We start from the raw sequence: 10,875 nt of genomic DNA, 5'->3' as shown, positions 1-10,875 counted from the left end.
TACTCTCGGTAAAAACTGCACGCAGTTAGTCGGAATTGATTTTTTTTTTCTTCTCCCATACAACTTACGCGTATTCCGTAGATAATAATAAGAAAACCTAAAATGAAATTCGATCCACTAATTCGTAAAGTTCGAAAATTTTAAATAAAGTCTGAAGTCGGGGTGAAAGTATTTTTCGAATTATAGTTCATACTTGAAACTTGTGATTTATTGATTCTTCAAGTGAATCTGATATTGAATTGAATATACAGATGAACGAATAAATCAAAGATCTCGAATCTGTTGATACGGAATTAGTTTCTCAATTGAATATTTTTCTTTGAGGTCGAATTAAAAAAGAAATATTTACTTTTGTACCTGTAACCGGAAGATCTAGTATCTTTTTCAAGAATTTGATATTGGTGTGGCGATAAATTGATGTCACGATCTTATTCAGCTAAAAGATTACTGATAATGTAGTACTGACAATTGCTATCGCACAAAATGATTAGTTTCTCGTACCTCCTTTTATTGCAATTTTAACAATACTCAAACAGTTGTTCTGCCGATACTTATTTTACTAAAACTTTCTAGCGACTGTAACAAACAACATTTTTTTACTGCTTGGATACCGAATCGAGATTGTTTTTGGGACGGGGTTGAAATTCTAATTTTTCTGGTGGTGAAACTTGAAGGAAAGAGATCAAACTTTCACGAAACATCAAAGTTTCGAATGGTTCGAAACCTGACGCTCAAAGTTCCGAAATGGGAAAATGAGAAGATTTAAAAATCTGAAACATCGAAATTCGGAATGATCGAAAATTTTCAGTTCCGTGAATTTCTGACTCGGTAAAATTTCACCACTTTGATCTTTCTTTGCTTTAGATTTTCGATATTTTTACATTCGGAATCCTCGTCGTTCCGATTTTCGGTTTTTCTCTATTTTTTCACACCCACTCGTCGAGTAAGCCACGATGTCTGAGTATATTTTAATTTCCGGAATTCCGCCCCATCGAAACTTTATTTTTCGTAATTTTGCTCTGAACTTCGCTCTATCGTAAGTTGAATTTTCGTAACCTTGCATTTCCTAACTTCAAGCCGTGGATTTTCCGAGCATCCGAAAGCTCGTCGTATCTTCAAAGTTCGATTCCTTCACTCCGAGTCTCGCCACCGAATAATCCAGAATCAATCGAAATCCGAATTTCAACCCCGCCCCATCGTTTTTCAAATCTCCAAAATCGGCCGCAGGGATTATCGCGGTCAATTAAAACGCCGGGTCGTAAACGCGTTGCGGTCGGGGAGCGCAGCGCGTGGAACGTCGACTAAAATCGCAGGTGCGCAAGACCGGAAGATCGTCCGACGGCCCGAGGGAGAAAAAGCTCGACGGCGCGTCGCGACGCTCAGTCTTGCGCGAAGCCCGCTCGTGAGAAGAGCGTCGGCATCGAACGGACGCAGCGCGAAGCGACATCTCGAGTCGAGTCCGAAGCTCCGCGTATCACGGGGCGGGAATTTAAATGACCGTCGCGTAAACTTTCCCGCCAAGTGCCGCGAAAAGTCGTAAATTAAAAGCTGATTGATTTCCAATCGATCCGTAATCGGCGGACCGTCGCTCGTGTTTTCTTTTTTTCAGTGAATAATTGTGCGAGTTTGTCTTCGTTGTTCCGAGTCATCGAAGAGCCTCGATGTGAATCAAAACCTGGGAATTAATACAACGCAACCTCCTTTTCAACCCGGAAAATCATCCCCTACATTCGACTTGGTGAGTTTTTAAATCACTCGGATATTCTCACAGCATGGAATGTTTTCCGTGCAGATGAAAATCGATTATTTATAACGGTACAAGTTTCGAATCGAGCTTCTAGAATTTTCCTTCTCTTCAATCCTCGACGTGATTTTCCGATATTTCGTTGTCTGTCCGTCTGTTATCTTCTTCTTCTTCTTTTTTTTTTCGTGACAATCGCTTACCGCGTATTGGCAACGTTTCAAATCCTCACCGTTATTCCCCGAGGATCATCCTCCGAAATTCCTCTTTTGTTTTCGTGAATCAGAAATCATCCCCCACCTTCCCAAATCCGCACATGTTACGGGCATAAAATCCGGCTCTTTAATCAACTATAAACGAAAGAAGAAATTCGGCGTGCTTTCGAGCCCCGTGGAAACAGTGATAATAACAACGTGAAATCCTCGTTTTTCGTCACATCGACGACGTAGTTGAAAATTTTGGCTTCGGAATATCCGCGCGCATGCGCAACGCTTGAATTCGCTTCGCCACTTCTTTCCGTAGCCGTTTATGACCACTGCCTGTCCTACGTTTGCGTTACGCGCAAGTCGTTTATATACATATGTATATAATAAACGCGGTCCTCCGTGTAGTTCTATTCAAATGTTTACCAATCTACTTTTATCGTCGGGCCAATTCTGCTCCCAGCGGTCCAACATTTTGCAATATTGAATTTCCACCCCCAACCCCTTTCCTACCTCCCTTCCTTCGTCCCTAGCCTCGGTTTATTATAGCTTTGTGCATACAACGCCGCGTACTCGGTTGATGGCCGGCAGGCATGTAAACGTGTGCATGGATCGCCCGAATCTCTGAACGACCGTTTGGTGCAGCGCAAATTGCGATGGACGATATTAACACCCTCGAAACGTAGGCGACTTACACAATTTTTCGGCAATTGTGTGCCGAACCATTTTCAACTTCTCGTTTCTTTGTTTTCAGAGAAAAAAATAGGAAGTTATTTTAATCACCCCCAAAAATGAAAGGTTGAGTTTTTACGAGATTTCCACGTTTTGTATGTCGTTACTTTTTTTTTTTTTTTTTTTTTTTGTCGGACGATATTTCGAGAACGAGTCGCCGGATTTCAACGATTTTGGTCTCAATCGACGCGGCTTTTACAAACTCAGAACTGATTGCATTTTCGGTTTGATCGGTTCAGCACTTTTCCAATTATTTAAGTAACGAAATTTGAAAAAATCAAATAAAAATGAAGACATCTTTAGAATGGATTAATGGATTTGAATGAAAATTGGTACCGTCGGATTTTCTTAGGTCACTAATCACGAATCTGAGGTCAGATTTGCAAAATTTTAATTTGGCGTATTCGATAAGCTGAAAAAAAGAAACTAAAAACATTTGGATTTTGATTAAAATTGTTACTCGTCAGTTTATTGGGTGGCTGATCACGAATCTGAAGTCAAATTGCTAAATACAAAATGGCGATTCAACATGATGGAAAAAAATCTAAAAATATTCTGATTTTCGTAGAAATCCGTAGACGGAGGTTTTTTGGGTCACCGATAACGAATCCAAGCTCAGACTTTCAAAATTTGTAACCGTGTATCCGTTACACTGGTTCACAATGAAAAAATAGTCACATTGTATTGTAATACGGTATCTGAGAGCTTTAAAATCGTCAATCACGAGTCCGAAGCTGTAGTTCGAAATTCGATTTGGATATTATTCATCTTTTTTCTGTATAAACTTGGAACCTTCAATGCGAGAACGGAAAGTTCGACGACTCTCTCTCATGGTCATTCTAAAGCCGCTTGTTTTTCTCAAGACTGAAATTCAACCCCTAGAATTTCGATTCGAAATTGGCTGACTTTACGATAAATTCAAAAAATACACAAGTCATTAAATTTCATTCCGATCCGGAAGAAAGAAAAGAAATCCAAACAACTTTATACACGTCTGTAATTGATCAAGTCACTTTTCCTTGCTGGAGAAAAGTGAAGAAAAAAATAACACTACGCAATCCTCCCATCTTTCGTGTACCTACACGTACAATATGCACACATGTGTATCACACACGAAACTCGTTCAACAAATCATCGATGCCCTCGGCGCAATTATTCTGACGATAATTGTTTAAATTTACTCAACAACCCGAATCCGCAATTCCGAGTTTGGTGAAACTTCACTAACTCAGGGAAAATCCGAACGTGTACTTCGATATTTTTAAATCTCAGTATTATCGAAAAACGGAGAATGAAACACATCTGTACGGATACACTTGTTATTAATAACCGCACGAAGCTCCGCAGGGTAGAAATTCAATTATCTCCAAAAATGGGTTACACGAATTCGCCTCTGTGTTTTTCATACGTGAATGTGTACGTGTATACCTTATGTATTACACCCACTAAGTGCCAAGAAAATAAGATTAATTAAATAAATTGTTCGCACATGACTTAAGCTCTTGTATAAATTCTTGTTCCCTCTTTCGTCTTACTTTCTGCTCATTTTCTTTTTTTTTTTGTGTTTGTTTCTTCTAATTCTCTTTCGTACACTCACAGATTTAGGAAACAAAAATCTCCCAGTAATACGTAAACGAAAGTTGGGATGACCTTGATTTCATATTCAACGTTGAAAAGTTGTCAACCTGATGTTATGTGTATAAGTACCGGAAGTATCGGGATGCGTAAGTGAATCTCTGGTGTACGGATATTGGAATCGATGATTCACAGGCCTGTGCATAATTCTCTTTGAAAGTATATAACGAGCTTCAGCGACGGAATTGCGAATAAGGTCAGATCGAGACCGAAACTTACGACGCGATCTTGTTATATATAGTGAAATCAGAGAAGTTAATGTTCGGAAATTAGCTGCAGGACTTTTTATGCACGGAAAGAGAAATTATGTAGATTTTACATCTCCTATGGTGAATATATGAATATATGAATATACAGTTCTTATTTACGGTGTTGACGAATTTTTTTCACCGCACCCCCCCCAAAACAATTTCAAATAATTTAAAAACACTTGCTTTATTTTTTTCAAATTTTCACCTCAACTTTAAGATAGTTTAGTTTCTGATCGAATATTTTTACAGAAATGACACAGGAATAAAATTTTTTTTTTTAATCATATATTTTATTGCACGAGTAATGATATTCCGAACAATCTGTAATTTTTTCCAACATCATTACTCTTGCAATGAAATATATACTGAGAAGAGGAATTTTTTTGAAAATTGAAAACTCTTCCATACATTAATCGCAGGAAATGTAAAATCAACGTTACATTTTTTTTCGTGCGTGAAGCCTGAAGGCTTAAAACTGTGGACTTATACGAAAATTGTAAAGAAGGAACAACAAGCCGGAGGCATTAATTTCGTTAAACACAGTCGAGGCAGCGACGCCATGCGTTCGATGAATAATCGTTCTTGATCCCCTTTTTTATCCCCTGCAAACAAGCGTAAATCTCAGTGTCCTGAAATATGCAATACCTTGTGTAACCGGGGATATTTTGTTGGCAATAACACGGATTTACGTGCTGCAAGCTCCTCGGACTTTCTTTTTCTCCGAAAGCTCGCGTGGAGCGAACAAAGCTCGTATTGTCAAAGTCCAAGTCCCTTGTTTTAGGTTTTTGAAAAAAAAAGTCGATTTTCAAACATTATTTCCTCCATAATTGTTTTTTCGATGATTCTTTCTTGTAACAAGTTTTTTTTTGGTCTTTCTCAACAAACAAAAGTTTGGAATATGTATTTACATGTGATATTTTTATCCGTCGTTTGGCGACAGTCTAAATTAAAAGAAAATTGCAGCGTTACTTTTAAGGATCAGGCCCGAATAATGTGTTCGTTTATTTATTTTAAGCCATGTTTTGAGAGAATGTTTTGTAAAAGGTGATAAACATGGGTGGTATCGAATCATCGACAAGTTGTGATTATTTTCCTTTATTCCCGACTCAATCTTCGGGTTCAGTTTTTTTTCCCTGAAACGCATTTGCGGGAAATAATGAGATCATATTTCCCGCAAATCGAAATAAGCGGGAAATATGAGCCCGATTTAAAAGTCCCGCGTTGAGTCGGAAACAAAGTCCTGTACGTAACGCAGGAATAAAAGGCGAGTTTATTCCCTTGTTATATAATGTACTACGAACGGAAAAGAAGAGGGAAAAAATTGGCTCCTTTTTTCCCTTAATTCGCACAAGTGAACGTCCCCTCACACCAATTTTCCCAACATCATCCCGACGCCCTGATTCGTCCTAATTCGCAATAAATCAACGTCGTCCCACTCATACATCCAATTTCACCGCGACGTTGTGTCACGGCTAATTCATCTTCCGAGTGCCAAACCGGAAGTGGTGAAAATCGGTACTCCAGTCAATTTCTCCGCCCTTGTTCTGGCCTCGTAGCTGATCTGCAGACACTGTAAGACCAGCTCTCGCTGGCAATTAAACGGCTTCTCATTTGGCTCGAATTACATCGGCGAGAATTGCTCGGGAATTGCTTCTCGAGCTTTTGAAGTCCTTGAAACGAGAGAATTAGCGGATCATCGATTCGCGATAATTTCGTGTTCTAATTCGTAGCTCGATTTCTCGCGAATAAACTTCGCTGAAAACCAAAGGGGCGAGGTTGAGATTCCGAATTTGAAAAGTTAGAAAAGCGCCAGATTCCGAGATTATTTGAGGACGAAATTCGAAGTGAAGAAATCAAACTTTGTCGAAACATTAAAGTTCCGAAAGGACAAAATGTCGAAATGGCGTAACTCCGACAGGTCAAAGTTCCGAAAAAGCGAAAAAGAGAAAAATTAAAAATCTGACACATTGAAATTCCGAATTTCCGAAGATTTTTAGTTCCGTGAATTTCTGGCTCGTTGAAATTTCGCCACTTTGATCTTTCTTTGTTTTAGATTTTCGATATTTTTATGTTCGAAATCCTGGTCAGTCTGATTTTCGTTTTTTCTGATTTTTTACACCCACTCGTCGAATTTTTCAAATTCGTAAGCTCAACCCCACCCCAAACTGGATCTTTTCTCTCTTCCATTCATTCTTTCTTTATTTATTTCTCTTTCATCGTTCCAAATCTGGCTTCGTGCAGCTCTTTTACCGCTGTGTATAAACATACATTATGCACATGCGTACATACATGCATGTGCGTTATTTATGCATCCGACTACGTTTCTTGGAATATGTGTGTATTTTTACTTTTTCCCCCTTTTTTTCATTCTCTCCTTCTTTCACTCGTGTTTTCACCTCCGTTTTAGGTTTATATAAAGATATACAGACGCGTTTGCAGGGTCCAATTTTTCTGCAACTTTTTATCCCGCTGCCATCACCGCATGGCGGAGAAGTTTATTTTCAACCTCATGCAAGCTCCCTCAGAGCCTAACCACAAATATTCATTTCTTTTTCACCGTTGCTCATTTGGCGAGCTTCATTTTCGGCGTCTTTTACCGCGGATTGCAGCTTCGAATATTTCAGCTCTCCGTATATTCTCCTCTCAAGATCCATACGCAAATGTCTGCTAATTAGATCGAAGAACAAAGAAAAAGAAAAAAGACAAAAAAAAAAAATAAATGGAACAAAAAAGAAAGAAAGAAATACAGAGAAAGACAAACACCCTTGGATTACATATTCCAGACTTTAAGGTGATTCGAGTCTCCTTTGATACATACATACATATAATAAATGGGTAAATAATAATTAATTTTCACTGATCCAGAGTAACAATTAGCGAAAGCTTAAACGTCAAGAGTATCCGATGACCCCTGGTTGATAAACGACGATATATACGCAGGCTTGTATGAAATTATGTTCGTGTAAATATATACATACACATATATCTGTATATATATATATGTATATATATATATATATATACATGCACAGACGTGTACATGAGTATAATTATAATTTGAACTCGTTATTAATAGATACGTAGCACGCTCGATTATAATTGCATAGCGCGGACCTAACGAACTCGAATAGGGTGTTCAATTAAATGTTACTTAGCGAGACTCTTCGCCCTCAACCTCGCTAATCACCGCCAACTCTTCATCCCTCTCTCTTCCGCTACCTTTTGCCAATTTTATCCCGCTCCCTCTCTCTCTCTCTCTCTCTCTCTGTATCCGTAAACCTTCCAATGAAATCGTTTACCACCGTCAGCGGAACCTGTTACCTATATATGCGTACGTATGTATGTATATATGTATATCTGCGGTAAAACATAACCCCCGTAACCGATCCATCGGAAACATGGGAAGAGGGATGATGACATGCGAGCTTGATGATCGCAGGTGTCTTGTTAATCCTTTGAGTCACGCGTTATTGTGCCGAGTCAACTTTTATAACGAGATTCTACGGTTTTTGATCTCGCTGATTACGAATATCTGAGATCGGGTTTCGAGTATTCAAGATGGCGCGGATGCAGCATGGCAAAAGAAAATTTCAAATTTCATCTAATACGATCAATAAACTCTACGCAGTGGTTTTCGGTGTCGCTGATTCGATTCTCCGCATAGAATTTTCAAAATCTTGCGACAGATTCGTAATCAGCGGCCCCAAAAATCCCTGGACAGAGTTTATTCTCCGGAGTCGATCGGTTCTGAAATTTTAATCCGCCGTATTAGATCCGCCATCTTGATTTTCTTCAAACACGCTTTCAGATTCGCAATCAGTGAGCCCAAAAATTTATAATTCGTATAAAACATGTATATACGCGTAGAGGAGTAACTTTTTCGAAAATTGAATTATTCCTTCGATTTTCAACATTTTTAATACACTTGAGCACGTTTGTTTTATTCTTAGATAATAATAATAATAGTAAACGACGTTTTGCGTTACGCCAATCTCGGCCGATGTATCTATCATAGGCAAATTACACATAACTGTGATTGTACGTATGGTTGAATATAGCCGTATCGATGGTTCGACACCGTGAAAATAAAAAAAAAAAAAAAAGAAGTATATAAAAAAAGCAGCAAAATCACAAAGTGGAAATACTGGTGATTTTTCTCCTCGTGCGGTACGTCATGTCGAATACATGCAATGCACCCACCATGCGGAATATTATATAAGCGAGTCACGAACGAGTTTAAACGCCGTGAGAGTTGTGTTTTCAACCAGCTCGCTCCACCTTTCTCCCCTCTCTCTCTCTCTCTCTCTCTCTCTCTTTTCCTCTCTATACCTACATATATTATACAAACATATTGTATGAACGCAACGATATTCCTCTCCCATTGAAATTTTCACCGATAAACTTTTGGCGTTTTATTGGTTTTTCTTTACAATATATATATATATATATATATATATATATATATGTATATATATATTTTTTTTTCCAGTTTTTATTTGTTCACCTTGACAAAAGATATTTAAACATGTCTCTTGTTCGCGTGTGTATTTTTTACTTACTTATTTTTCTTCGTCCTTTCTATTTCCATACCACCCATACACACGTTTCACTTTGTTGTTAAGTATTGATATTATATACAGGGTATATCATAATTTGCACAATTTTGTTACATGTGGGTGGATTGCAATACGCGCAACGTTTACAATGTGATTTTGGGGCGAATTTACAGACTATACACATATATGTATGCATGTATTAGGGTGTTCAATGAAAAAAATTTTACGCGCGTTTAAAAAATTGTTTAGATATTGTTGGAATGACGAAAAACGAAATACGCGTAACCATTTTGCGATATCGTCGATCCTTTTTTGGTTATTGCAACGCAAATCAGTTTCTGAGGTTTACTCTACTTTGTTAGTTAAGCAAGACTTTAACGCCAATTCATCGTTGCACAAGCGTTAAATTTTCGCAACGGTTGCAAGAAAATATAGCAACAGCGATCGTAATGACAAAGAATAGCAACGGATATCAGACTTTCCGGTAACGGCTATAAAACTAATTTTCATTTTCTCTCTGGAACGATATTTTTCGATCGCGGTAAAAAATGAAAAGAGTTAAGGACCGAGCGGTAACCGTAACCTAAAGTTTCTCTCATTGTCAGTATACCCGTATGTATAATCCATTCATATATTAATGTACCTTGCTCAACCAGCCTATATCATTATTATACGCATTACACGTGAGGAATTTCTCGCGAATGGAATATTCCGCGAGTTGTTCTTACTCAGTCGTGGCGTTACACATCCCTTGAACATACACCCTTAAACCACACAGCAGTATATTGAAATATCACAGGGTGTTTCTCTCACGGCGTGTTCGGCGTGCATATCAATCCGCAAGTCGTTGGTATTTAGCGTAACTATATCGAATTTGCATTATATATATATATATAAGTGTATGTATATAATCGCGGGGGATGCGCGAGGAAGAATTTTCCAATAGCGACACGTCAATGAGTGAGTGAGACAGAGAGAGAGAGAGAGAGAAGGAGACAGGAATTTTCACCCCTCACATAGAGAGAGCTCGACTAAACCTCGGCTGTATGCAAGGGATGTATACGTAGATGTACGGAAACCGCGAAGAATGTCTTGTTCCAGTATCTGGTGCAGGAACCCGCGAATCTCTCGAGTGTCTCTCACCCTCCCCATCACCCACCCCCCCTTGTGTTCAATGTCACCTCGTCGTGTCTTTGGGGGAGTGAATACTCACGGTTCGAAAAACCCCTTGCTTATAAGCTTCCTCTTCCGAGAAAAATGTCGCGGAATTTCACCTATTCCAATATTCACAGACATAAGCGCGACGAGCCCGGAGCTGTCTCTCTCTCTCTCTGTCTCTATCTATCTGTCTATCTTCCCGCGTTTCCATCCCTCTCGCACCCTTCGACACCGGGCAGTTCTCTCGTTCTCGCGATCTTATTCCTCCGGGATGTTTTCATTATTGGACCGGTTCCCGGACCGAAAAAAAAAAACCATTCCCCCAGTCGGTGAACTTCACACTCCTTTATCAACAAGCTCTGTGTCACTGGGTCGATCGGACCCCTTTCTCCACCCCCACCCCCCCCTACACCCCTCCCCACCCTCCACTGCATTCCCTGATCTCGCGGTTCCTGTTTTCATATTTGTTTTTTTTTTTTTTTTGCACGTGCTTTTCTCTCGCTCTCTCTCTATCTATCTATCTATCTATCTATCTATCTATCTATCTATCTTTTAAGATAATTTAAAATTTAAACTTTACACGTGTACCAGCTGTAATT

The 10,875-nt window shown here is 38.9% G+C and overlaps 1 protein-coding gene across 1 annotated transcript in view; it reads left to right on the top strand.

The window, feature by feature from the left end:
- The first annotated feature begins 1,405 nt into the window (after nucleotides 1-1,405).
- The window catches only part of LOC124175753 (discoidin domain-containing receptor 2-like), a 109,163-nt gene continuing 99,693 nt past the window's right edge, over nucleotides 1,406-10,875 (top strand). The window contains exon 1 of the mRNA XM_046556247.1: nucleotides 1,406-1,738. The gene's annotated coding sequence lies outside the window, so the exon portion shown is untranslated. The remainder of the gene's footprint in view (nucleotides 1,739-10,875) is intronic.

Source organism: Neodiprion fabricii, chromosome 2 (assembly GCF_021155785.1).
Source record: "Neodiprion fabricii isolate iyNeoFabr1 chromosome 2, iyNeoFabr1.1, whole genome shotgun sequence".
NCBI classification, from domain to species: Eukaryota; Metazoa; Arthropoda; class Insecta; order Hymenoptera; family Diprionidae; genus Neodiprion; species Neodiprion fabricii.
This window is presented reverse-complemented; position numbering and strand designations above follow the sequence as displayed.